The 27,755-nt window shown below is 50.9% G+C and overlaps 1 pseudogene; it reads left to right on the top strand.

Moving 5' to 3' along the window:
* The first annotated feature begins 760 nt into the window (after nucleotides 1-760).
* LOC133058675 (epididymis-specific alpha-mannosidase-like) overlaps nucleotides 761-27,755 on the top strand; it is a 66,668-nt pseudogene continuing 39,673 nt past the window's right edge.

Raw genomic sequence — 27,755 nt, 5'->3', positions numbered from 1 at the left:
TCCTCCCCAGCAGCCCCTTCTTGGTCTCCTCTGTTTCCTGCTTCCCCTCTGCTGATCCCAGTGGTCCCTGAAGGTTCAGAGCCGCACCCCAAGTCCAACATCCTGGCTGACCCTCATCACCTCTTTTGTGTACCAGACCCCGAATCTTCCTCTGGTCCACCCTAGCCTCCCAGTGGTCACCTTCCTACTGGACGGGCCTTGTATAGGGATCTGATCACAGCTCTGTCCCATAACCCTGGAATTCTCTGGGCCACAGGCAGTGTCCCAGCCTGGGCAACTCATCAATGAAGGGACGGTTTGACTTAACACCAGTGATTGGAGTTCTCTGAGTCTTAGTTCTCTCATCTTAAAACACAGACATTAGCCTCTAGCTCTCTTGGTGTTCAGAAGACTCTATTTGTTGGAAGTCCTCAGGGCATTTAAGTCAATTGTTTATCAAATCTCGAGATTTCTTCAGTCACCCTGACCTCAGGTCATTGTGGCAGCTTGTAAATCATGAATAAAGGCAAGACTATTTAGATGATTCTGGGATGGAGCCCTTTGTACTAGTGTCTACAGCAGCAAGACCCTGCCTGGCCTGGTAGATGACACTCCAGTCCTGGAGAAGGGCAGGGGACCCTGAAGGAGTTAGGGGGTGAGCGGCCACCCTTCAGTCACTAAGGAGGCTGATCTCTTTGCAGAAGGACACGGGTTTCTCTATGAAACGTTTGGGATCCGGTCGCAGTTCTCCTGGCAGGGGGACTCATTTGGCACATCCGCCATGACTTCCACCCTGTTTGCCCTGGCGGGCTTCAATGCCCACATCACCTCCTGGATAGACTATGACCTGAAAGAGGCCATGCAGAAGAACCAGGTGAGCCGTGAACCACACCCGCGGCTGCCAACGCGCCTGGGCTTCCTCTCCCTCTCTTCCTTCCTGCTTCTCAGAGCCCCTGCTATTGTCCCGAGCATTTGGGATGCTGGCGGCTACACAGGCCATGGGACGTCCCAGGCCCATCTTTGCCCTGCTGTGCCCTCCAGCATGAATGGTTCTCTCCTCCCGCAGGTCTAGCTCCTGGCTGAGCTGCAGGCCCAGCTCGGATGCCTGCGACTCTGAGTCCGCCCCTCGACCCCCTTCAGCTGGGCTGGCGCTGCCTTCTTCTTTGAGTCTCCAAAGGGACTGGCACAGACCTGCACTCAGTAAACCGTGATCAATGCAGAGGGGAGGTGGTGGGGGGTTCAGGGTACCTGGGACGTAATAACACTTCTGACGGGTGGGCAGTGAGTATGAATGAATATAACACTCAACAACCACACAGACACTGCCTTTGCCATCTACAAAGTGCCAGGCCTGGTGGGAGCCACTACCCTCTTGGTTTCCTTTAAAACAACAGCCTTATGATGTAGTTCCTGTATTTCCTGGGGCTGTCTGAAAAAGTACCGAAAACCGGGGAACTTCTAACAACAAACGTGTTGTTAACAGGCTTGGAGGTCAGCAGGCTGATGTCAACCCTGGACACGGCCATGTGCCTTCTGAGCGTGCTCGGGTGGGTCAGTTCCAGGCCTCTCTCTGCTTCTGGTGGCCTCAGGCATCCTTGGCCTGGAGACGGCTGACTTCCCCCTGTGTCTTCACATCATCTCCCTCTGAGCATGTCTGGATCCAATTGCCCCCCTTTTTAAGACCCTAGTCATATTGGGATCAGGACCCACCCTCAAGATCTCTTTTTTCTTCAATCATTTCTGTGAAGGCTTTATTTCCAAATAAGGCCTCACAAGCTAATGATGTTAGGAATTCAGCATATATTTTCTGGGGGAACCCATTCAACCCATAACAAGTAGTACTAAAATTACCCGCTTTTACAGATGGGTAAATAAAGCCACAAATGTAAGGATTCTGTGCAGGATGACTCTGATAATAAAGTTCTGGAGAGCAGTGGTAACATGGCCAGCAGAATTTATAAGAAAGATTTTGGGTTCTTCGTGGGCAAGAGAAGTGAGCTTTATAATGACCCCGCTAAGTACCTCACTGAGCACTGCACACGCTTCCTATGGCAGCTCGATTCTCCTGCAGGTGAGTCTGGGAGCTGGGTGTGACTCCCAGAGATTCATGTGCAGAAACCAAATCACAGAGAAGTCAGAAACACTGTCTGGAGCCAGAGCTAGGATTTCATTTCTGCTTTGTAGCCCTGAGCACTTTCTGTCGGGAGCCGTTATGGGAGGTCCCACCCGTGATGAGGTCATGAAGAAAATACCGGGCAGGCAAGGCCGTCTAGGATAAGGGACCCTCCCGGTTGGCCTCGGCCTCTACCCTACCCTATATCCTCCCCCCTTTTCTGCTGTTGTTCTTATTTGCCCTGCTGCAGATTCCTGTGTTGCCTGCCGAGAGCTCTCCTACTCCTCTTTCACTGAATAAAGACCAACTTAAAAGCTAATTAATAAATCTCCTGGACACTAGTACTCTATGAAGGGGCCAGGGATGAAGGAAATGCTTCAATTCAAACCCTTTTGCTGGCATTCTGGCTTGTTTTATAAATATGTGCTCTCATTGCACAAAATGCTCATGATTGTTCTAAACATCCTAAGCACAGTACGCTAACAAAAGAAACAATTAAGCATAGGTCCCTCCGCGGGGTGAGAAAAGCCCCACAAATATTATAGCCACATATACGCCTAATAGAAAAAGTTTAGATAGAGATTAGCTGGTGACTTCTTGCAGGTAATTAACTTTTGGACTAAGAGCCTGTTTTGTGCCATATCTGCTGTTTTTGCAATCCTTTGCATTTCTGTTCTGTGAAAATGTAATCCTATCTAGTTCCCTTGGAGATGACACCTAATAGAAAGAAAATAGATTAACCACAAAAAAGGCAGGGTTGGCTACTGAAGTTGCTTAAAGTTGCACCAGGTGCAAGCCATAAATTGTTAACAGGCCTGAAAGCCAAAAGATATTATACATAGAGATTAACCATAAAAAGGGCCCTAATAGGCACAGAGCCCTTTGGCAGGTGAGGAAGCCCTATTAGAGAATACAAAAAATATTGTTTTAAAAATGGTTATTAGATCAACGTTTGATCGATGTTAATGTGCTGAGGTTGTGCAGTGGAAACTATTGTTAATATAGTTAAAGATATAATAAAATAAGAGTTTAGCCCTAGTGTAAAAACAATAAGATAATTGTTAATTTTAACCAAGAGTGCTAAACAGGGGCTGCCTCACCAGAGCCGCAGAGTCTTTGTGTGTTAAACTTTTTATATAAATTTAGCTGAGAATTTCTGCAAAAAGACTGTCTTTTATGGTAACATGATTGTATTTCTATTATGTTGCAACCTGCTGTATCATGAGACTGCCACTTTTCTGTTTTCTGCTAACCTCAAGGCCAGAAGATAATGTACAAAAAATCTATGGGAAAAGACTCTCATAAACAAAAATATACAGAGCACACCTGGTTTTGTGAAGGACAAGCTGATATAATGTTAAACTAAGTCTGTATGCTTATCTGCCCCTTAGAAATGTACCAACTTAGGGTATAAAGGCTATGGTGAAAAATAAAGCAACTGCCAGACTCTGCTGCATTCCTGGTCTGGTCTCTCCCCCCCACCCCGCAGACTTGGACCTATCAAGGCCGGTTCTACGTGTCTTTCTCTCGCCGATGCTGTTCATCCTGAGGGTTCCCCTGGATCCTGCTGGGGCTGGACCCCAGCAACTTTCTAACTATTAAAACTTCAAAATGGACTGTACCTGTAGTGAGAGGTGATGAGCTCCCCATGTCTTGGGGCATTCAAGCAGAGTTAGAATATGGCTGGAAGGCCCTGGTAGCAGGTCTTGCCCTGAGGAGGGGTAGGGTGAACATGCAGGCAGGTGCCTTCTGAAGGGCAAATTCCTCCACCCCCTGTGGCTTTGGGAGGTCAGGAGGAAGCAGAGGGAGATGTTGACCATGAAACACAGACAGGAGTGGGGTGCAGGCAGCCATGAGATTCAGAGAGGGGAGCCCGGCAGCCCTGTTGCCCCTGGGCCCTCACTCTGTTCCCTCTGGGTTTGCAGGGCCTGCAGTTCGTGTGGAGAGGATCCAGGTCCCTGTTGGCGCAGCAGGAAATCTTCACACACATCCTGGATGAGAACGGCTACTGCTCGTGCGCTCTTGCCTTGGACCAGACCCTGTTTCCAGCCCTGTCCCTGCACCCTCAGCCCCCACCCTCACGGCCACCCCTGAGGGGACTCAATGAGCACCCATCTTACAGAAAGAATAACTGAGGTCTAGACACCCAGCCAAGGTCCTGTGGTAGCAGCCATGGGGGCAGCAACATTCAGCTCAGGAGGCTGCTCCAAGGCCTCCAAGGAGGGAACAGCCCTCCCGCAGGCTGTCTGGTTGGAAGACCTGGGTTCAGTCCCCTTCTGTCCCTTTATTCCTGTGAGGCCACAGGCAGGGGTGAGCCCCTCTTTGAAGAGGGGAGACTGTCAGTAGGATGAAGGGGCAGCTAGGAGAAGAGACTGGGCGGGGATTCACTATCATGCTCTGGGCGCCCTGCAGGGTGACATGCCCGAGGTCCCACAGGGCTGAGAGGTGGTGCCTTCTGGCCACAAGGCTCTCGTTGCTCACCACTAGTTGTCCTTCCAACTGATGGGAGACAGAGGCCCCGAGCAAGGTCTGCAGGCTCATTGAGCCCCACTGTTCTCCTGGAGCACAGGCTGCCTCCTTCCCCGGGTGGGGCCCCCTAACACTCCTTTCTGTCTTAGCGACGGGTTTTACTGGGATGGAGAGCCCATCTTCCCAGATCTACCCAGTGATGGCGTGTATTCCAACATGGACGCACCTGTTACCCAGATAAACATCAAATTCTGTGCCAACAGTGTGTTAAAGAATGTGAAAGAGCATGCCATCTGGTTCCAGACACCACACGTCCTCTGGCCCTGGGTAAGTCGGGGTCCCAGGCCCTGGTTCCCCAACTCATCCCAAGGCCTGCTCTGATTGGACCACCCAATCAGGTGGGCTCATGTCCACCTCTCACCAGATCAGTCTCCATCTGGGCAGTGGGCCAGGCAGCCATCCCAGCCCTGACTCAGACCTCCTTCCCTGCAGCCCCCGCCCCTTGAGTCCTCACCCACTCTACCAGCTCTTTCCCCCACCCTGGATCACCCCAGACTCTCCCATCTGAAATGCAGCCCCTCACCCAAGTGGGTCTCCTGCTTCTACCCAGCCATCTCCTCCTTTTCCCTTTGCAGGGCTGGGGCCTGAATCCTGGCTGCTTCTGGGTCAAGGCATGCCTCTGTCATACAGCACCAACTGAACAGTAATCGGGAGACCCCCCTGTTAGATTAAGGCTCATCTGTCCTAGAAGCTGGAACAGCATGTGGGAAGTCTTCCATTTTCACACTAGGGCACTGTGGACTTGAGAGAGCCCAGTGCACTGATTCGCCTGGTTCTGCCTGTGTATCTGTTTCTGGTGATACTGGCCACGTGAAAGAGAAACAGTCTCTATCACCATGTCTGATTTTTTCCCCCCACAATGTGAATAGCAGGAAGTTGTGTATATAAGCAAAAAGGAGGCCTAGCACTGAGAGACACGAAGGACCCAGGGCAGGTGGCAACCACCGGAGCATCGAGTGAGAAATACTCTGATCATCAATGCTTACTCTCGACAGATTTGCAAACAGCAGGAGAAAATGATGGAGGAAATGTTCGCACATTGTGGTCTGAGGAAAGCATGGGGGTTTATCCATGGTTTAACTTCAATTTTAAATGAACCAAAAAGGTCTCTTGAAGGCCTAGTAAACGTGCACTGTACATCTGTATTAACCATGAAAGAAAAGAATGCATTTTAAAAATTCAAGTTGGAGTGACTGTGGTTCAGGCATCCGAATGGGAGCTCAGCGCCCATTATGCATGCAGATTCAGATATGTTCCTGTATTACTGAGAACTTGAATTTTCTGAACTGTATCAGACTCAAGGACATCACCGGCCACTCTCAAAACATCTTCTCCAAGCTGCCATCTTTAAACTTATGGCCCCAAGATCTCCTCTTGCAAACTTTCTCTCACTTTAGGAATAGTAGTGACAGATAAGACAACTCGAGTCATAGCCTCCCAGTAAAAGGCACTAGATTGTTTAGCCAGAATAGTACTAGACAACCAATTGCTTTAAATGATATTTTTGCCTAAAAAATAGATACATATGTGTACTGATTCATAGCTCCTGTCGTGTGTGCCTGCTCAATTGTGTACAATTCTTTACGACCCCGTGGACTGTAGCCCACCCGGCTACTCTGTCATGGGATTTTCCAGGCAAGAATACTGGAGTAGGTTGACATTTCCTCCTCCAGGGGGAATCTTCCCAACCCAGGGATTGAACCAGCATCTCTTACACCTCCTACATTGGCAGGCAGATTCTTTACCACTGAACCACCTGGGAAGCCCACAGCTCCGGTTATGTATATATTAAGATTAGTACAGAAGTTGAAATTGAAGTAAATAGTGTAATTAAAAAAGGCTGCTTGGCTAAAGAATGTACCTAAAGAGGACCCAAAGAGTAAAGAACTTACTCTTCTGACTGTATCTGGTATAAAAGGACTCTTTTAAGGAGTACTACAAGGGTGCATTTTATCAGTATTCTTCTTATAATATGTCTACTAATTTTTAAGTGCTTTTCCAGGCCCTAGGAAAAGCTATCTAAGAGAGATAAAGTTCTCATAACCCAGACTATTCACACTAAACCTGGGGCTCCAGAATTCTTTAATGTGATAATCAATGGCTTTCTCACTTTTAATCTTGAACAATTGACTTCACCCACCTTCTGCAGGACATATTCAGGGGGGTCGTCACTCCTGTTCCTCTCAGGACTAAGGAGTGTCCAAGAAACAGGGGGATTGAAAGTGAGCCTGAAACTACTGAGTCTTCCCGTGGGCTAACACTCCACTCCCCTGAGTCCCCAGCCTCTTGTTTCATGAAAAGCTTTAGCCTCCTAGGCCTTCTCTGAGTTCCAAAGGGAAAATTTAATCAGAGAAGTAACAAAATGCAGAAACAAGGAGAAGCAATAGAGGAAGAGAAAATAATAACAGTTTAGCCATAAAACAATGTCAGACCTTCAGTTCCCCCTCAAGGGCTGTAGGTAATTACTTGATTCATACTTTGTTTATATGGAAACTAGACACCCTCCAACTGGGTGAAAACTGCTGACCTCTAGCCTGTAGACCCCAGAAGGCTGATGACTGAGATTCCAATAACATCAACCAGAGAACTATGTATGAGCTGATCACACACCCTTCAATCCTCCCCCGAATGCTACCTTAAAATCTCTTCCCTGAAAGCCGCCAGGGGCTTAGAGTCTTCTTGGCATGACTTACCTCTTTTCCTTGCTTGACGTCCTGCACTAAGCAATTTCCTGTCTGGTATCAGTTGATTGGCTTCTCTCTGCTTCAGAGTGGCAACAGCACTGCTCTCTGCCCCTGGAGGGCCAGTATGAGGGGAAAGAATTGGGAGTGTTACAGAAATAGGTTAGTTTGCCCAACAAAGAGAAGCCAATTTTAAGTCATTGAGGTTTGGAGCAGAAAGAGGGTTTATTCATGAGGAAGCCAAGGGAAGAGATAGAAAGTCAATCTCTAATCCACTTTCCTGAAGTCAGGGGCTCAAGGTATTTATGAGATAAATAAATCTCACTTATTTATCTGATGATAAATCTGGTCTGATGAGTAAGGAGCACAGAGAATGGTGATCAGAAATAAGAAAATGATGGTGGAAGTTCCTTGGTGGTCCAGTGTTTAGGACTCTGTGCTTTCACTGCAGAGGGAGTAGGTTCAGTCCCTGGTTGGGGAGCTAAGATCCCCTGCCCCCCAAAAAGAAAAAGAAAATGATGAGGGAAATCACCATTCTACACAGGTGCAGCTAGGTTACAAGTTCTTCATGTTCAGAAACTGGCACGTTGGCAAACTCTGAAGGTACAGTTTGAGACCTCCTGTTGTCAAAATATCACTGCATGGGCACTTTCACAAGCCCAGGTACAGGGTTGATGGTCCTAACAAGTCTTAATTGGCTGGAGTATGCATTAGACACAACGGACTCCAAGTTCCTGAAAAGCAACTTGGGCAAGCATCTTACTGTTTAGTCTAAGAAACACTTGAAGGATGTGCAAGTCTTTTCTAGCAACAATTAAAGCAAGTTTGACAATGAGCGTAGGTGACTGGTGTATGCCTCTGACTGATGGTCACCCTCCTTTTGGTAGCAGGAATATCCAGGATGGATCCCTAAATTTGATGTCCCCTCCATGGAACTCAGGACAACCCGATTCACCTGTGTCTGCTTTAGCGTTCTCTGTGTAAAGTGTGGTCATGGCTGCCCATTCCCTTGGTGCCTGGAAGGATTCAACTGAATAACAGATGTGGAGATGTCCTTTTTCAACTGGGGTAAAATATATATGACATGAAACATCATTTTAACCTTTTAAGTGAACAATTCAGTGGAATATAATCTGTTCAAAGTGTTGTATGACCACCCCCTGTACCCATTTCTGGAAATTTTATCTTCCCAAACAGAAGCTCCCTGGTAGTTCAGATGGTGAAGAATCCATCTGCAATTCAGGAGACCCCAGTTCAATTCCTGGGTCAGGAAGATCCACTGGAGAAGGGATAGGCTACCTACTCCAGGATTCTTGGGCTTTCCTGGTGGCTCGGTTGGTAAAGAATCTGCCTCCAATGCAGAAGATCTGGGTTTGATCCCTGGGTTGGGAAGATCCCCTGGAGGAGGGCATGGCAACCCACTCCAGTATTCTGGCCTGGAGAATTCCATGGACTGTATAGTCCATGGGGTCACAAAGAGACTTGACTGAGCGATTTTCATTTTCAAACAGAAGCTCTGTACTCATTAAACACCAGCTCCCACCATTCTCAGGGATCAGGCTGGCAGTCTCCGCGTCCAGACACAGCAGGCCCACTTCTCTGACAGCATCAGTCCCGGAGTGGGTCTCACACTGCTCAACAGCTAGCCCTGGGCCTAAAATTTGGGGTCCTTCCTGCCTGTCTCCCCTCTCGTGCTATCTCCATCTTCCTTTTATTCCTCCCTCTCCCCTTCTAATATCAACTAAAAAAGTTAATGGAGGTGGTTGCAAATGAGAAAAGCATTTATTTTTGGTCTTCAGAAAGCAATTCAGGAGACGCAGATACAGGTAACCCCCAAAGAGTGTTCCAGGAAAGAGAGAATCAGGGGCTTTAAAGATAAGTACCACAAGACTTTTGAAGTTACCTGGCGAGAACTGTGATTGACTGATGCTAGTGAGAAAATATTTGCTGTGCATCCTGGCCTGTGCCCCAGCCTACAGCTCAGACCCTGCAGAGGCATTGCCTCAGTTTCCTGATCTGTGAAATGAAGATAATTCCTGCCTGCCTGCATTGCTGCCAGGATTGCCACAAGAATTCCATGGAGCCAGGGAATGACCAGCACAATCCAGAGTCAGCAACTGAGAAAGTTCCTTTTGCCACCCCACCCCAGGGCACTATCTATGCCTCTTGGAGTTATCTATTCTCCTTTGCCTCCTACTAGTTAACCTTTCTTTGGGAAATCCTCCACCTTATGTGACCAAGCTCTCTTACCGCCATACTAGTGAAGTAGAAGGATGCTGGACATCCTTTTTCCCAGTGCTGCTACAGTGCAGGCACATGACCTGGGCTCTGCCTGTCCCAGGTACCTGCCTCAGACACTGACTCAGAATCCAGTGAAGTAAGGGACCAGGGATGGCGGGGTGGGAGGTGGGGTCACAGTGGGTGACCAGCTGTGGAGGCAGCCATGGTAATCACTGTGGATTTACACTGTTCCTTCCTTTTCCAACCTCAAAGATGCAAAGGTCAAAGACCAAAGCATAGGAAACTAAATTCCTATGCTTAGGGTTTTTTTTTTTTTTTTTTTTGTCATTTAGCCACTAAGTCATGTCTGACTCTTTGCAACCCCACTGACTGTAGCCCACCAGGCTCCTCTGTCCATGAGATTTCCCAGGCAAGAATACTGGAATGGGATGCCATTTCATTCTCCCAGGGATCTTCCGGACCCGAGGATTCAACCCACGTCTCCTGCATTGCAGGCATAGTCTTAACCGCTGAGCCACCAGGGAAGCCCAAACTGCTATGTTGACTGGACCTAAATTCATGTCTTTCAAAGGAAGAGCTGACATGGCTTCTGCCCCCAAGACTCATGGACTCTTAAGCCGGTCCACCTGATATCATAAATTTCAGGGCCAACTCCAGCTGCTGCCTTAGGTCACTGCGCCCTCTGGTGGCCATTATGAAAACCAGCAGGCCACGAGACGGGCTCTCGAGTTGGTCAGCCCCTCCTAGAAAACAGTGGGTTGGCATAGGAAGGGGGAAATGAAGAGATGGCAGGAGGGAATGACAAGTGCCACCATCACAGGAAATCGGTCACTCCAAATGTCCCCCAGGACTAGCTTCATCTGAGAACCTGGACGGAGGGACCCAGACCTTGCATTATGAAAATACTGGCTCATACTCAGCCACGGCATCACTCGTATTTAAAAATTACCAAGATTTTGCTTCACTGGTTTCATCTCTCCCTTCTTTCTATTGCTCACATTCCTTGCCTGGAGGGTTTTCAGTGGAATCACCCCTTCACTACATCATGTGTGTTTCTTACACACACAATTCTGTTATCACACCTGACGAAGCAACAATTCCTTGGAATCAGCAGGTAGAGTTCGAGGTCTAATTTCCTCTGCTGGAATCTTGTACATTGATGTGTCTCCACCCATCCCTGCCTGGAGTTTCTGATGAGATTAGCATCTGGATCAGCGAGGTCAGTGCAGTAGATGCCCTCCCAGTATGGGAAGGCTTCATGCAATCCGTTGAGGGTCCAATAGAACAACGTGCGGGAAGGTGAATTCTCTGTCCGCTGGAGCCCTCCAACCTCTCCTGCCTCCAGACACCTCTGTTCCTGAGTTTAGGGCTTTTGGACTCAGATCAGAACTTACACCATCACCCACCAATTCCTAGACCTTTGGTCTTGGACTGAGTTACACCACCAGCTCTCCTACTTCTTCAGATTCCAACTCAGAATTCTGGTACCCAATTAAGCAGGCGCACTGCACTCAGAAGATAGAAAGCAAATACCTTCCAGAAGTAGTTATGAGGGTGGGCATCATGGGTTGAACTGTGTTCCCCCAATTCCCTAAGTTGATGTGACAACCCCTCATCCTCAGAATGTAACCCTTGTTTGGAAAGTGGGTCCTTAGCAAGATAATAAAGTCTGAATGAGATCATTCAGGTGGACCCTGCTCTTATAACCATCATGTCCCTGTAAGACAGGTAATTTGGAGAAGGGAATGGCAACCCACTCCTGGAGAATCCCATGAACAGAGGAGCCTGGCAGGCTATTGTCCATAGGGTTGCAAAGAGTCAGACATGACTGAGTGACGGATGCTTTTTGGATGCACAGACCCAGGTAGAAAGCCATGTGAAGATGAAGGGCAAAGCTGTGAAGATGTATCTACCAGCGATAGAAGGACAAAGTTTGCAGCAACCCCCAGAGGCTGGGGAAGAATCACTGGCCCCCACATGCCAGCCCATCAGTGAGTCTGTCCATGGGGACAGAAATGACCACCAGTGGGAAGATGGCCCCAGTTCAGCCAAGCAGGGTCCTTTCCCAGGATTTGAAAGGAGTCCTTTTCTCTCCCATAGAATTCAAGACCTCTGAGTTCTCACCTGCTGACTTAGACTCCACATGGGAGAACATCCCTGAAAAGGAGAGAACCCCTGTACTGGGTCACCCCCAAACCAGAGTACCGCCTGCACTTCCAAATAGTTGCTGGAGCTGGGCTAGAAGAAATTAGGAGAGGACATGTCTCTGTCCTAGACTTGTACATGCACTAGAACTATTGCCATCTTGGGGTTTAGTGTTTTTCCAATATGTCCGCATTGGATTCACACTCACACTCGCACCCACACTCTGGGGTTCAGATCCCGTGTCCGACTCCCAGGCCGAGGACCTTCCATGACCTCCTGCCTGCCCTGCAGAGGCTTCAGAGAGTGATGGGGCAAGTTGGGTAGCTAGCCTGCCCACCCCTTTTATGGAAAGCAAAAATGACGTGTCGCTCATTGATTCATTCACTCTGCACCCACTCTTCAGTATTCAGTCGGCAGTTCTGCACTGAGAAGGCACGGTCACTCCTGGTCCTGCAGACGTGATGGGTGCAGTCCTGGCCCTAAAGGGGAGGGTCAGGAGGGTTTCTAGGGATGAGGAGGACTCCTGGGATGGAGAAGCAGGTCCCAGGTGGGAGGAAACCCTCAGGCCGGGGCAGGGAGATGAGACACAGGCCGATGCATTCAAGGGCCAGGAGGGACCGCAGTGTGAGCAGGAGAGAGGACAGGGCAGGAGCCTGCGGGGATCATGAGGCTGGAGGGAGCCACGGGGAGACAGAGGCGGCCGGGCTGATCGGGGCTCTGAGAACCCACCTGGAGCCCCAGGGAGCCCGTCCCCTGACCACCCTCTCCCCTCCACCTCTGCCTCTGCAGAACTGTCCGCCTGGGACAGAGCAAACCCAGGGGAACTGGAGGCTGCCTGGGAAGGACGCAGACCTCTGGAGCTCTGCCGCTGACAGCTGTGTGGCCTCAGTTACGGAGCTTCTCTGAGCCTCATTTTCCTTCTGTGCAAATAGGGAAGTGCCGGTGTTTACTGGCTGGTGGTGGTGAAGACTCAAGGAGAGGGAGGCCACAGGGCCAGGTGAGTTTGTTACAGTGACAGAGGCCACCCCCCACGCCGGCTGGGCTGTGTCCAAGTGGCCCTTGTACTTTGGGTCACTCACCCCACTAGACTGCTGGAAGACAGGAAGGAAAGGGAAGCAGAAACAAAGGCCTGGGTACCTAACATGAGCCTGGCGGGCACCTCCATCCATCTCTGCCCCACCTGCCGGTCAGGTAACATTACATCATTGTACAGAGAAAACCTGCCTGTGACTTGCCTACGGCCAAGGGGCAGTCAGAGTGAAGCCAGGACTCGGGGCAGGGGCAGGTCTGGCCACTTGTTGCTTTTATTCCAGCTAGAAAGATATCCATCGGGGGCTCCGGCCACACAGAGGCCTGTGGCTCTGGGGATCCTGAGTAGAAAGGCCAGCATCTATGATCATGGCCCTGGTGGCCTCTGAGGGCACGTCCCTTGGACACTCACCCAGGCCCCTCTGGCCCTGGCGTTGCCATGAGGCTGTCATTGCCAGTGAAAGCTTCCCCTACCAAGATCAGCAGTGGGGTGGACTCTGCCCCCACAGTGCTGGCTTCTGCGTGAGCCCCAGAGACAAGCTGGATGGGGAACCCACCTGTGCTAACTAAGCTCATTAGGCAGCACCTTAGGTCATTCTGAGACCTGGGCTCCCCTGCCTACTCTCAGGAAGTGCCACTGGGGCTCAGAGAGGTGGAGGGTGTGCCCAGGTTCCAGAGCTGGTGGGGGTCCCATCCTGATCTGGAGGGCAGGGGCTCTGAAGTGGCCTGGGTATTTCTAAACCCAGTTGAGGTAGCCCTGCCCTTTATCCTTTATATCAACAACCTCAGATATGCAGATGACACCACCCTTATGGCAGAAAGCAAAGAGGAACTACAGAGCCTCTTGATGAAAGTGAAAGAGGAGAGTGAAAAAGTCGGCTTAAAGCTTAACATTCAGAAAACTAAGATCATGGCATCTGGTCCCATCACCTCATGGGAAATAGATGGGTAAACAATGGAAGCTGTGAGAGATTTTATTTTCTTGGGCTCCAAAATCCCTACTGATGGTGACTGCAGCCAGGAAATTAAAAGACACTTGCTCCTTGGAAGAAAAGCTAGGACCAACCTAGGCAGCATATTAAAAAGCAGAGACATTACTTTGCCAACAAAGGTCTGTCTAGTCAAAACTATGGTTTTTCCAGTAGTCATGTATAGATGTGAGAGTTGGACCATAAAGAAAGCTGAGCACTAAAGAATTGATGCTTTTGAACTGTGGTGTTGAAGAAGACTCTTGAAAGACCCTTGGACTGCAAGAAGATCCAACCAGTCAATCCTAAAGGAAATCAGTCATGAAAATTCATTGGAAGGACTGATGCTGAAGCTCCAATACTTTGGCTACCTGATGTGAAGAAATGACTCATTAGAAAAGACCCTGATGCTGGGTAAGATTGAATGCAGGAGGAAAAGTGGACAATAAAGGATGAGATGGTTGGAGGGCAACATCGACTCGATGGACATGAATTTGAGTAAACTCCGGGAGTTGGTGATGGACAGGGAGGCCTGGCGTGCTGCAGTCCATGGAGTCACAAAGAGTGAAACACGATTGAGCGACTGAACTGAACTGAACTCCCTTTTATCCACACCTGGCCCAGTGCTGGGCTCCACATGGCCTCTGATAGGGGAGTGGACCACACACCCAGGGAGTCTGGATGGCTGCAGGGCCTGAGGACAGTGAGGAGCCACCAGGCTGCCGCCAGGAGCAGCAGACTCTGAGTACCCTCAAATCAAGATGAATTTGGGAAACTAAGGTCGGAGGTCCCGAAGTAGCACACATAGGTTTCAAGAGGCTTCTTTGCTTCCTGGACAACATGGGGCAGGCATGGCTGGGACCCAGGAGCCGGGAAAATCTTCAAGGATCCGGGCCTGAATGTAGGGCCCTTGGCCAGGAAGAAGTCTAACCAGGTGCCGGACATGTGGCTCCTGGGGGCTGTGACCCTTGCTGGTGTTTCCCGAGGCTGGGAGGTCAGGCCTGGCATCAGCTCCTCCCTCCTGCTTCTCCGTCCTCCCCTCTCTCCCCCAGCCTGTGTCTCCAAGGTTTGGGTGAAGCGTGAAGGTTCAGAGTGGGGACTACACTCGCAGGATGCAGAGTGCGGATACCAGGCAGCTGCCTCCTCTGTTCTGTGAAGCCCATCTTACAGAGGAGAAACTGAGGCTGGGAGAGAGGGTGGCAAGCTCAAACTCTGGACTGTTCCACCCTGTCTTGAGACCTTTTTCTTGTCTCCCCATTCTCTAACCCCCACTCTGCTGGAGGCGGGGAGGGCTGCTGTCTCCTGCTCCCCAAGAATGCCCTGGGGGGGGGGCCTCTGAAGCCAGTTCCAAGGAGGAGAACAGAGGTTCCCCAGACCAGATCCTGAAGGACTGGTGGTGATCTGGTCCCAGCTACGTCCCCCAACACGGGCAAAAAAATACCCCTCGGGGTGCTAATGTTCCCAAGGTACAAGGGTCAATGGACTTGAGTACTGTGCCTTCCCTGAACTGCCCCCAGCCCCCGGAAAGGAGGGAGGTGAGAGGACCAGGGAAAGGGGCCAGCTTGAGCTTTGAAAGGAGAAGAAGGAGCACAGAGACAGAAAGGGCCTGCAAGCTCCCAACCTCCGCACGACTCTCCAGCCACAGCATGGCCCGGGACTAGTAGCTGACAGCCAACTCCTCAGCACTCTGTCCCCTCTTCCAGGAAGGCTTCCAGGATTCTCCAGGAGCCCCCACATCATCAAAGCAGCTTCTCCTGTGGGCAGTGTCCACCGGGGCCAAGGCCTCACTCCCTAGCAAGGACATCCTGGAAGCAACACATCTGTTCTCTCACCTCCAGCACAGAGTCAGCGTTCAGTGGTTGTTTACTGATGAAAAGTTGAGAAGATGACCAGGGTGGGGGGAGGGATCTGCTATGTGTGAGCAGAGTGCTTCCTGTGGTCAGGCATTGGGCAGTCACTTTATAGCCCCAACAGCTTAATATCTAAACCACCCTAAGGGCAGACCTACATATCCCCATTGCACAGATCAGAAGCCTGGGGCTCTGAGTCAGGCCACCAGGAGTTGTTTGCCACCCTGCTCCAGGGTTCAGTGACTTGTTCACACAGCAGGGAGAGGTGGAATTGGGGTGACCTGCTGAGCTGAGCTTTATACACTGCACCCTGAGTATCACACATGTCACCCAGGGTAGAAGTGGACAGCCATGTCCATGACATTCATGTGTTCTTTCCACACGAAAGATAAAGGGCTCCTGCTTTGTCCCAGGTGCTGATACAGAAGAGGCCAAAATAGAGCTTGTTGAAGCCTGTAGTCTAGTGGGTGAGGAGGGTGTTAACTAAATAAAAAAATTAATAGACAGTTGTGTTCATCAGTAAATGCTAGGGAGGAGGGGGTGGAAGGTCAGTGGAAGGTGTTTCAGAGTGGGGAGAAGTAAGAGAAGAATAACAACCAGCCCAACAGAAAGTGGAGGAAGATGCTTCCCAGGATAGAGAATAGCATGTGCAAAGGTCCTGAGGCTGCAAAGGGCTTGACCTTGTAAAGAGGATTTGGTCGTGCAACCACACTGTCAGGTAGAAGTCACCTTCCAGGTGGAGTAGACACAACAGACAGGAAACAGCAGGAAAGGTTTGCAATGATGGTGGGCAGTGGGCCTTCCAGCAGCTTCTGGATGAAATGGAACAGAAGAGGGTGTGGGAAGTGAGACCAAACAGGCAGGTAGGATAAGTCCTGGAGGGTCTGAGATGCAGGCTGAGGGCCAGCCACCAGGAGGGCAGACACGGGGCGTGATGGAGGGTTGGAAGCAAGAGGATGCTGGGTCCACTCTGCTGTGGGGACCTTCTTGGCACTGGGGGCAGCCAGGGGAAGTCTGCCCATCAAGGGTACTGTGAGTCCCCAGGCTGGTCACTTGCCCTAGAGAACAGAGAATACTGATGTCTCAAGGATGAAATGGAAATGGGGCTGGTGTGTTCATCTTACAAACTCCCACGCAGCACAAAGAAGAGTCAGGCTGTTCTTTCTCTAGATCATCCAGAGCAAGCCATGCTTCACACTCTCGTGTGCAGCTATGGCCCAGGGCAAGAACGGGTCACAGGCCAGCACCCGCGTGTGACACTGGGAACAAGTTGGCATTGCTCTGGGGAGGGTGCTAGTACCCTGTGTTTCTCTCACGGTGCTTGGGTTCAATGTGGATTTTGTGGTGCATTTCATTGGATTCACCCAAACATGTGACATCAACTCTTTTGCTTGACAACAGTTCGCCACCTGCAAGCAGATGGGGGGGCGGGGAGGGGATATATGTTTACCTATTCCCTGGTGGCTCAGATGGTAAAGCGTCTGCCTACAATGTGGGTTCACAGGACTTCACAGACCCAGGTTCGATCCCTGGGTCGGGAAGATCCTCTGGAGAAGGAAATGGCAACCCACTCCAGTACTCTTGGCTGGAAAATCCCATGGATGGAGGAGGGTGGTAGGCTACAGTCCATGGGGTCGCAAAGAGTCGGACACGACTGGGCGATTTCACTTCACTTCACATACGTGGTCAATTAATGTTGAGGTTTGACAGAAAACAGTCAAATTTTGTAAACCAATTATCCTTCAATTAAAAAATAAATTAATTTTTTAAAAACTCAAAAAAAAAAAAAAATGTGCAACCTCAAATAGTCTCTTCTGGGCTGGGCATGGCAGAGCCTGTTCTAGAAAGAGCTACTCCTATGCCATAGTCTGTCCCCAAAGGGGACATTTCCCAAAGGGAAATGTCACCCCCTTAGCGAAGTACAGTGAACCTCTGAGGCTGTTATAAAAGCTTCCCCTACCCCAACACCCCCCACCCCAAGGACCTTGCAGCCTCCAGAACTGTGAGAAAATACATGTCTGTGTTTAAGCCCCCTCTGTGTTACCTGTTCTGACAGCCAAAGTAGAATAAATGCCGCCAGAAAGGACTTAGCAGGAGGCAGACTGACAGGCTGCAGAGATGCTCTGACGCTGGTCAATGTTGGTCCACATGCGTGAAGAAGAGATGCCAGCTCTACATGGCAGACGGAGGAGGAAGGGATGAATGATGCAGAGATGTAGGAATGGACTGCAGTGAAGGTGGTAGGTGAGCTCAGACAGTGTTCCCCAGGAGGCCCCAGGGACCCTCAGTTTACAAGGCACTGACATCATGAACAAGCTGTCCCCGTAGGCTGGGGCTAATGCCCCTGTAGGCATCACTACTGGGGCTAATGCCCTGTAGGCTGGTAGCCTTTGCAAAAGGGTCTTCCTGGTGGCACTGCCGGTAACATGATGCAGAAAGAAGAGGCCAGGTGCCCGCATGTGGTTGTCAGAAGCAAGGTCAGTGCAATTACTGTGACAAACTTCAAGGTCAAAATGGAAGCAAGACCCACTTCTGACCATGGGGATGGTTACTAGGAAACGGGATGATTAAGGGCAAAACAGAAGGACAGATGACATGGGTGACCTTCAGCATGTCCTCTGCGAAGCAGTTGAGGATCAGTGGTTTAGAAGGCCAAGGGCAGACTCCTACTGAAAGTCCCAACCCCTTTCTAGGTTCCAGAGCAGACATATGTGTGCGCTTAGTCATTTAGTCATGTCCAACTCTGTGACCCCATAGACTGTGGTGCACCAGGCTCCTCTGTTCATGGGAGTCTCCAGGCAAGAATACTGGAGTGGGTTGCCATTCCCTTCTCCAGGGGATCTTTCTGATCCAGGGACTGAACCTGGGTCTCCTGCATTGCAGGCGGATTCTTTACCTGTTGGTGGTCTGAGCTGCCAGGGAAGCCCACCAGACCAGAGCCAGTTTTCAAATCTGAAATCCATTGACTGGAGGAGAGACTGTGTGTGTCCCTGGGGGGAAGGACTCTGTAAGACCCTGTGAAGGGCACATGGTGATGACTTCCCAGCCTTTCCCTAGGTGCTTATTCACACATAGGACTGGACGCCTGGAAGAATACAATACTGATTTATATTTCGAGGACTGTGGTTTAACGACAGTAAAGCACTATCATCATGCGAGTCTCTGGGGTGAAAACTTCAGGAGCAGCTTAGCTGGGAATTTCTGGCTCCTGGTCTTTCATGTGGTTGAGGTCAAGATGTTTCATGTGGTTGAAGTCAAGTCCTGGAGCTGGAGCTGTCCTGGAGGACCAGCAGCTGACCCTTCTGGCTGGTGACGTAGTTCTGTCTGTGGGCAGGATGCCTCAGCTGATCCTTACGGGGCCACGCCACAGGCTGCTTGAATGTGCTGTGACTTGGCTGCTGGCTTCGTCCAGAGTGGGGGCTCCAAGAGAGGACATAGTGACATCAGGCAATGCATGCACTTTAGTGAGGAGCTGTGACGGGGACACGTGACCGTGGGGTCTTCTGCTCCCACTGTGAGCCCAGTTTCCAGGAGCTGCAGGCTTGAGTGAGGAATGGAGTGGCCAGTTGAGGGTCCAGGTGAGCCAGAGCCTGGGACAGCACCTGGGACACTGGGGCGCTGTCCTCTAGGAGGCAGGTACACCCCAAATCCATGGCCAGTGCACGGGGTCCCTAGCGGGTAGAGTATGTGAGATGGAAACAGGAGGGGCCTCATGGATCATCACTCCCAGCGACCTACTTGGGAGTTGGAGTCTCACACGCACGACTCTGGACTCTTCAGGGTCAGAGGTTTGGCATCCAAGGAGGGATGCGTCCACCAGGTGATACCCTACGGTGCCCTGGTCCCTCTGGACTGCTTGTGCCAAGAGGCCGGCAGACAAGGGGAAGGCCAGCAGCCTCGCAGGGATCACTGACGGAGCCCACAGGAGGAGGTAGGTCAGGGGGGCTGAGCACAGGGAGGCGGAGAAGGCTCTGATGGTAGCAGATGTGTGCATCTCTGGCCTTCTTCTCCTGATGGGGAAGGTGAATGGACAAGTGAGCACTGTGACTCAGGAAGGCATGCTGACCAAGGGTCAGGCCCCACGAGGCTCTGGGTGGACCCTGCCAGGTCAGCCATCATTTCCAGCCCAGGTGCTCGCTAGAGGTGAAAGGCCTGGGTGGGTGGTAGGTGGGGATATGAGTATCAGATACCACCCTGAGCGAGCTGCAGCAAGAACAGCTAATGCACAGGCCTGGAGGAAAGGACAAGAATGCACACGTGTGTGACACGTGTGGTCACGTGGGGCTGGAGCAGCGGGGCTGGCCTGCCGCTCCCTCTCGGAGGGCTCTCAGGGCTTCTCCACGTCTCCTTCCCACGTGGCCTGGTTGGGCTTCCTCACAGCATGGCGGCCCCGGCTCCACACGTGAGTGCCCCGGGGACCAAGGCAAAGTCCGCCTTGCTGCTTCTGACAGCCTCAAGTCACACAGGGCATCTTATCCACATTCTCTTGGTTACTAGTGAGTCACACGCCCACCAGCTACAAAGGGAGAAGAAACTAGACCCTGTTCTCCACAGGAGGAAAGTCAAGGTCAAATCGTGTCACATGTGGCCCAAGGAAGGGAGATGGGACAGAGAGGATGAAGACTTGCTTGGAGACCATGTTCGCTAGTGGTATTTGCTGAATGGGTGGACAAGGTGGCCAGAAGGAAGAATGAGTCTCTTCTCTGGCCACGATAGAAAATGCCAGTCAGGCATTTGGATCTCAGACAGAAGAGCCCACTCCATGGACCCCCGGCTCCCATGTCAGGGGGTGCAGAGACAAGTCCAGGCAACACTGGCCCCTCCAGGCTGCACCACTGTGATCAGCCATCCTCCAGGAAGGAGACCCTGAGGTTGTCACCTCCTATTCATTCTGTCCCTGACCCCCGGCTCCTCTATGGCCATCCCATTTTACGGATGGGATGCTGAGACCCTGAGAGATTAGGCATCTTGCCAAGGGCACTATCGGTGATCCAGGTCTAATTCTGAAAGTTTTAAGCAGTCTTGTTCCTCCTCTATTTCTACTATCTTAGGTAAAGGCAGATACAGTTTGGGAAACCCAGCTTTCCTCCTTAAAATGGAGGTAACAATCCCTTTTGCAAGGCCCCCAATGGGAACGGCCATCAGGGCGGGATTCTGGCGGCGGCCCTTACTGAGTGTTGAGTTTTGCAGGACAGAGTCTGAATTAAAAGGGGTTGGGGTAGGGAGGGGCTGGGATGCCTCGTGGGAAAAGCTGCCAGAGGTCCACGGCAGAGGTTTACACATTGGAGTGAGGGGAACTATGGCCAGAAAGAGGGAATCTGGAAGGGCGGTGGTATCTGGAATCTGGCTTAAAGTTGGAAAAGGAGGGACAGGAAGTTGGAGGTGGGGTGGAGTGCTGAAAGGCAGTCAGCCAGTGCCAGCCCCATCCCCTGGGCCCCTGCCTCCCACTCCCCGCCTGATCCCTCCCCCCAAGGGGTGGAGAGTTGAGGCTGCCCAGCATGCCCGTTGCTAAACCGGAGGTCCTTGAAACTGCCAGCCCCAGGCCCAGTCCGCAGGCGTCTGGGATGGGGTCAGTGCTCACACAGCTGCTGCTGCTGTGGCTTCTGGAAACCCTGCCCAAGGCCATGATCAGGGTCTTCGTGATCCCCCACAGTCACCTGGATGTGAGCTGGCTCCACACCATCCAGATAGGTGCCTGGGGCCGCCCCCCGCCCTGCCACCTCTGAAGCTGTATCTTCCTTCTCCATTCCAGATCCTGTGCTGGGTTTGCAGCCTGGGGTCGACTTAGAATATCTGGAATCAACCTGGATTGAAGTCCTGCCCTGCTAGAGACTGGCTGAGTAGCAGACTTCACACTGGTCACTTCCTGTCTCTCAACCTCACTTTCCCCACGTGTGCTAGGGAGAATCAAAGGTTGCAAAGGTTAGAGGGCGTGTGCACGGCCATGTGCCAGGCCACGGTAACGTTCCTTGTCCAGAGGGCCCTCTCTGCCCTGATGTCCGCTTCTGATGGGAGGTAGTGGCCTTCGCACTGGCTGTTCTCTCTGCCCCAAAGGCTTTCCTCCCAGAGGCCTGCAAGACCCAGTCTCTCTCTTCCTCCTGGTTGTTTCTTAAAAGTACTTTGTTGGTGAGGTCTTCCTGACATCCCTATCTACTCCCCTATTCCATTTCCCCAGTCCTTCCGTTGAGAACATTGAGAGCATTTTCTAGGCCCAATATATAGCCATTCTCTTGTCTGGGAGGCCACATCAGTAAACCGAATTTTGGGTAACTTTCTTGTCTCTGTAAATGTTCCAGAAATAGTCTGTGGAACAGCGAAATCCTAGTGGCCAAGTCCATCCCAAGTGTGAATCTTATTTCCCTGTATGTTTTGTCCAACAAGACAGAGTATGTGGACCCAGACAGATATTTCAGCTTTCCTCTTCCTCTTCCCTCCTTCCCCTTAGAGAATATTCTTTATCTTCTAAAACCTTTCTGCCCTACACTCCATTCTGAATTCTGCTCAAGGAGACTGCTTAGGGAAGTATTAAATAAAGTAGGTGTGTATCACCTATATTGTCTTCATTAATCAGTTTTTAAACACTTCCCTTTAGTACATTTTACTTACTGGCTTGTTGAATGTCTGTTTTCCCCACTAGAGCCTCAGTTCAATGGGGAAGAGGCTTCACCCAGTGAATATGTCTATGAACGTATCCTCAAGCTGCCTCATGGATGGGATAGACACTCTATGAAAATTTGTTGAAGGAATGAATGAATGAGGGCAGGAAAAAAGATAAAAAGACTCTGATTTCTTTAGGTTTCTGGGGCAAGTGGTTGGGTATTATTACCTACCTCCTTGGGCTTTCTAGGCAGTGCTAATGGTAAAGAACCCGCCTGCCAATTCAGGAGACATAAGAGACGCAGATTCCATCCATGGGTCAGGAAGATCCCCTGGAGGAGGGCCTGGCAACCCACTCCAGTATTCTTGCCTGTAGAATCCCATACACAGAGGAGCCTGGGAGGCTATAGTCCATGGGGCCGCAAAGAGTCAGACACAACTGGAGCGACTTCGCATGCAGGCATGCACCAACCTCCTAGAGCTGTTTTTTGGAAGGAGAAAGTAAATACATGAATAAATGAACAAAATCGCTCTGTGATAGTGGATATAAGAGAGTAGCTCATTTTAAAGAGAGAGGGGCAACAAGAGCCTTTGAGGCCGTGTTGAATCTGGCCCTGGGCCCACTGGGCAGCCTCTGCTGGGGGTGGGGGGGCACCCATCAATGTGTGGAGTGCTGACTTGCGGGGAAGCATAATTGCCACTCCCAGTTTACAGAAGGGGAAACTGAGGCCCAGGGAGGATCAGGGCTGCTCAAGGTCACCAGAAGTAGCCGCCATGCCTGCTGACTCCCTGCCCGGTGCTCTTTGCATTCCTTTAACCAGCATCCCCGGGCTCCACAGTGAGCCAGGCTGACCCGGATGGGAAGCAGCCATGGCTCCATCCTGGGGGCTCCCTGCCTGGGGGGAGGTAGGTAGATCCACAGGGACAACCCAGGGGGTCAGCTCCTCTCAGCATCATCTCCCAACACCCACACCCCCATCATTTCAGCCCAAGGAAGCCCTTCTGAGTCCCTGGACCTCACCCCTGGGGCCCCTGGGTCTGACTGGTGTGTCCCCCCATGGCAGCCTCGGGGCCACCCAGGATATCCTTCTGGGAGGCTGGCCCTGACCCTGGGCCTGGCCGGCACATCCCTCTGCAGCATACAGTGCCGTGATCTGTTTCCACATGTATCTCCCCAGGAGAGCACCTTCCATCAAGGAGTGTCTGCCCGTGTCCTTCTCCCAGGGCACCGTTTATCATGCATCCGGCACAGAGTGGGCACAGAGGCTCCCTTGCTGGAAGAGCGCTGGGAGCAGAGGGCAGGGCCCTGGGCAGATGGTGTGAGTGCCAGGGGCCCCCCGACACTGTGGGTCCCTGGATTTTACTCCTTGGTTCCCGGGACCAAGCTAATGGGGAGCTCCCATGGAGCTGGTGTGATGGTGTCCCCCTTCCCCTCCCCGGTCTAGGAGAGCATGCAGGCTTATGTCACCAATGTCTACGCCTCGGTGGTGGAGGACCTGACTTGTAATGAGCAGCACAGGTTCATCATCGTGGACCAGGAGTTCTTCCGGCTGTGGTGGGATGGCGTCATGTCAGCCAAGCAGAAACTCTGTTATAGCCACGCTTTCCGGGAAACAGACTCACTCAGAAGGACAATGCAGATAGTGAGTGCAGTTTATTACGCCAGCGGGCCCAAGGCAGAGTCTCCTCTTAGCCAAGGACCCCGTCCAGCATTTGTGAAAATCTTTTATACCCCATGTGTACGTGTCCAAACCCACCACCTACCCCATGTGTACGTGTCCAAACAGTCAATAATCAATAAGCCCAGAGTTACATTCCAAATAGTTAATAACCGATAAGCCTGTGCTTACATTCTGATAGATAGTGTCCGGAGGCAGGGGTGATTAGTGTCTGTTTTCTCTTAGGTGATGAGTAACCTGGATATGATCTTCAAGGTTCCCCTGTTCGGAGGGGGTCTTATCCTTCCATTGTCGTCCCCACAGGCACTAAGCAGAGAGTTCAGAGTCCACTGGAGAGGTGGCCGAGCACGATCAGCACAGACAGGCCTGAGATGGAGTCCAGGCCCTATGAATTCCTTCTTCAACTCCAGGTAACGCTGCCCTCCAGGGTGGTCCCCACAAGGCAACTGAGAGAGGATGGCCTGGGGGTCCCAGTGATGACCCTTCAGGAAGCTCCCAGGACAGTGCTCTCTGTGGCCAGGGTTGTGCTGTGTAAACCAGGAGGCCCCAAACCCTCCTGGGCTGTTCTCAGAATTTAGATCAGAGTTGTGGTCAGCCCCATGCCCAGGAGATAGGTTTGTGTTTAATCCCGACTTTCTGGCTATTCATTGTAGCCATGGCAATCCTGCTGGCACTCAGCTGGCTTGAATGGGGTCCCCTCTGTCACTGGATTCTTGGGGGGGAGGTCCTGTGTCCACATTCTCTTCCTTCACTTACACATCTGTGTGGCCCCCATGGGGACGGGAGCTGGTGACCCAGCCAGGGGGTGCCACAGTCCCTGTGGTTTCAAGGCTGGCGGCAGATTGGCTTCACTCATCACAGGGAGTGAGAGGCCCCGCTCCACGGAGGGCAAGCGGGGACCAGGTCCTGCTGCCCCAGCTCCCTGGGTGATCACAGGCGGCCAATGGCGTCTGTCAGCCGCATCTACAGCGGGAGTGACCTCCCTGCTCAGAGAGGCTGTACTTGGAGTAACCACGTGATGGAAGCACCTGGGATGCCTCTCTGGAGCTTGCTTGGTCCTTCCAGGCTTCCCCTTTCTCTGGAACAGTCACTGATGGGGAGACCCAGAGGCCCAGCGTCTTGCTCAAGGTAGCAAAGCTCAGACTGGTGTCCACCAGTTTGCCCCCCACCCCAAGAAGGGATGGGAACCTGCGGCTTGTGGAGCTGAGAGCCCATTACACGGGCTCACCCAGGTGCCAGGTGCTTGCCAGGATTTTGCACACATTACTGAATTGACTCCTTCCAACAGCCAGTATGGTTAGAATACTAACCGTGATGTAAAGAGCTGGTCCAGGTTCAGAGAGTGTGGGCAACAGGCTCATGGTCACACAGCTTATACCAGCCAGGTGGGATTCTTCTGGGTCAGGTATCCTGACTCGAAGCATAACTCTTCAGGGTCTCCCGTGGGCAGACCTCACTCCTTTTCATGGATACCCCCAAATCAGTTGTCTGTCGCTTAACCCCAGTTAAACACGTGGTCTGGGCAGGCAACTCCACAGTATAGCCCTGGAAGCCAGTGTTTTTCCCTGCTTTTCCTCATTGGGTGGACTGTGACCCAGGGGCAGTTGGTGCTGTTGACTAAAACATATAGTCACAACCTGAAAGTAGAGAGTTAACTTTATTTGGTGGGAATGTTTAGGACTCTGAGCCTAGGAGACAGCCTCTCAGTAGCTCTGCGCAAACCCCTCCAAGGAGGCAGGGGAGAAGTCAGGTTATACACAACTTTGCAACAAAGAAAGCAGGCAGTCTGAACATCAGAGGTCAGCTATCAAGTTAAGGACTTTAGCATTCTTTGTGTGGGAAGATGCAAGCCTCTGGGCTCACTGAATTCATTTCTTTCATATGCACCTTAGCTATCTGGGGCCAATCCTGTCTCCCTGTTCACCTTGCTTCTTGCATTCCCCCAGCTCCTTAGCAATCACCGTGGAGGGGGGACAGCATTGCTGGATCACAGTTTTTGGAGCTCTCATTCACATTTGGAGGCCAGAAATCGCTGATGACTGTAGCACTGCTTATTGTTTAATATGGAAGGAGACATTTTCATTACACAGTGCTCATTTAAAACAGTACACAGCAGATGTTATTCAAAATTTCTCAAGTGAATGAACTACTAATACTGCACCTTTAGCAATCAAAGCACAGTCTATAAACAGCATGGTGGCCTTACTGCCATAGGATTTGGCCTTATTTATATTTCCGTTCCTCCCTTAATTTGTGTATCTTAAAATATTTGTCATCCAATCATGACAAATGCAATTTGAAGGACATTACACAAAATATCCCAAGTGGTACAGTGGTAAAGAATCCACCTGCCAATGCAGGAGATGCAAGACCCATGGGTTCGATCCTTGGGTCAGGAAGATCCCCCGGATTGGAAATGGCAATGCATTCCAATATTCTTGCCTGGAAAATTCCATGGAAAGAGGAGCCTGGTGGGCTACAGACCTTGGGATCACAAAGAGCAGGATATGACTGAGCACATACACACACACACATAGAAAATAGCTAGCTGATAATCTTCAAAATTATTAATCCCATGAAAGAAAAAGCAAGGCTCAGGAAATGTTGCGAATTAAAGGATAATAAAGAGAAATGACATTAAAAGCAATTCATGGTCCTAGATTGACTCTTACACAAAAGAAAGGACATCAGTGGAACAAATGGCAACATTTGAGTAAAGTCTATGAATTTGATAGCAGCATTATTAATGTTAAATTTCCTGATATGGATAATTATATGAAAAGTGAAAATGTTAGTCACTCAGTCGAGTCCAACTCTTTGCGACTCTATGGACTGTAGCCCGCCAGGTTCCTCTGTCCATGGAATTCTCCAGGTAAGAATACTGGAGAGGGTTGCCATTCCCTTCTCCAGGGGGTCTTCCCAACCCAGGGATCACACCTGCACCTCTTGAGTCTCCTGCATTGGCAGGGATATTCTTTTACCATGCACTACCTGGGAAGCCCAAGTTTCCAGAAGGCTGACATGATTTCAAAAGCAAAATATTAAAACATGTGCATATATATATATATATATATATATATATATATATTTGATGAAGCAGCAGCCAAAGCCCAGGTGCTGGTCTAGGTACTGGACACAGTGCTGACCAGGACAGACAAGGTCCTGCTGTTGCAGAATAAATGAAGGTGAGGAGTTTGAAGGAAGCACCATGAGATGCTACAGGCATGTCCCCAACAAATGCAACCAGGCACAGCTCTGGAGTTGTAACCTGGCTTTTCCTCTCTGCCCACAATGCCAAGGTCCGCCAGCTTGTAGACCAAGGACGCCTGGAGTTTGTCCTCGGAGGCCAGGTCATGCACGATGAGGCTGTGACCCACGTCGATGACCAGATCCTCCAGCTCACAGGTTTGATTACCCCTCCCCAGACCTGGGGTCCCTTGGGTCTCCTGTTAGGCTGGGACTGGGTGTGTGAGTCCTGGTCCTGGGCTTCATCCTCCCCTCTAAACAGGAGACTGTGGTCGGTAAACACTGTGATTGGCTGGTCCCATGGCCACACTTGTGTCCTTGAGTGCAGGTGGTAAGAGTGTGATTTTAGACCAGACGGGCTGACTGGCTGTATCCCGACTCTGCGAGTTACCACATGTGATCCAGAGCAAGGGATGTAACCCCTTGAAGCCTCAGTTTCCTCCTCCATGAATGAGTTTGATAATGAAGTAAAACCTCCCTTAAAGGATTGGTGTCAAAATTAAATTGGGATAATTCAAATAGGGCACATGGAGTACACCGTGTGGGTCCCTAGTAAATGCTAGGTAAAGATTAGATCCCATCTCTGTCATCACTCCACCTACCACCTACTCCACCAATACCACCTCCAAAATCAATGCCTCCACCTCCAACAGCAACACCATTCCCGCCACCATCACCGCCAGCATCACCTCCAACAC

Source organism: Dama dama, chromosome 6 (genome assembly GCF_033118175.1).
Source record: "Dama dama isolate Ldn47 chromosome 6, ASM3311817v1, whole genome shotgun sequence".
Classification (NCBI taxonomy): Eukaryota; Metazoa; Chordata; class Mammalia; order Artiodactyla; family Cervidae; genus Dama; species Dama dama.
Note: the sequence above shows the minus strand (reverse complement) of the source record. Positions and strands in the feature narration are given on the sequence as shown.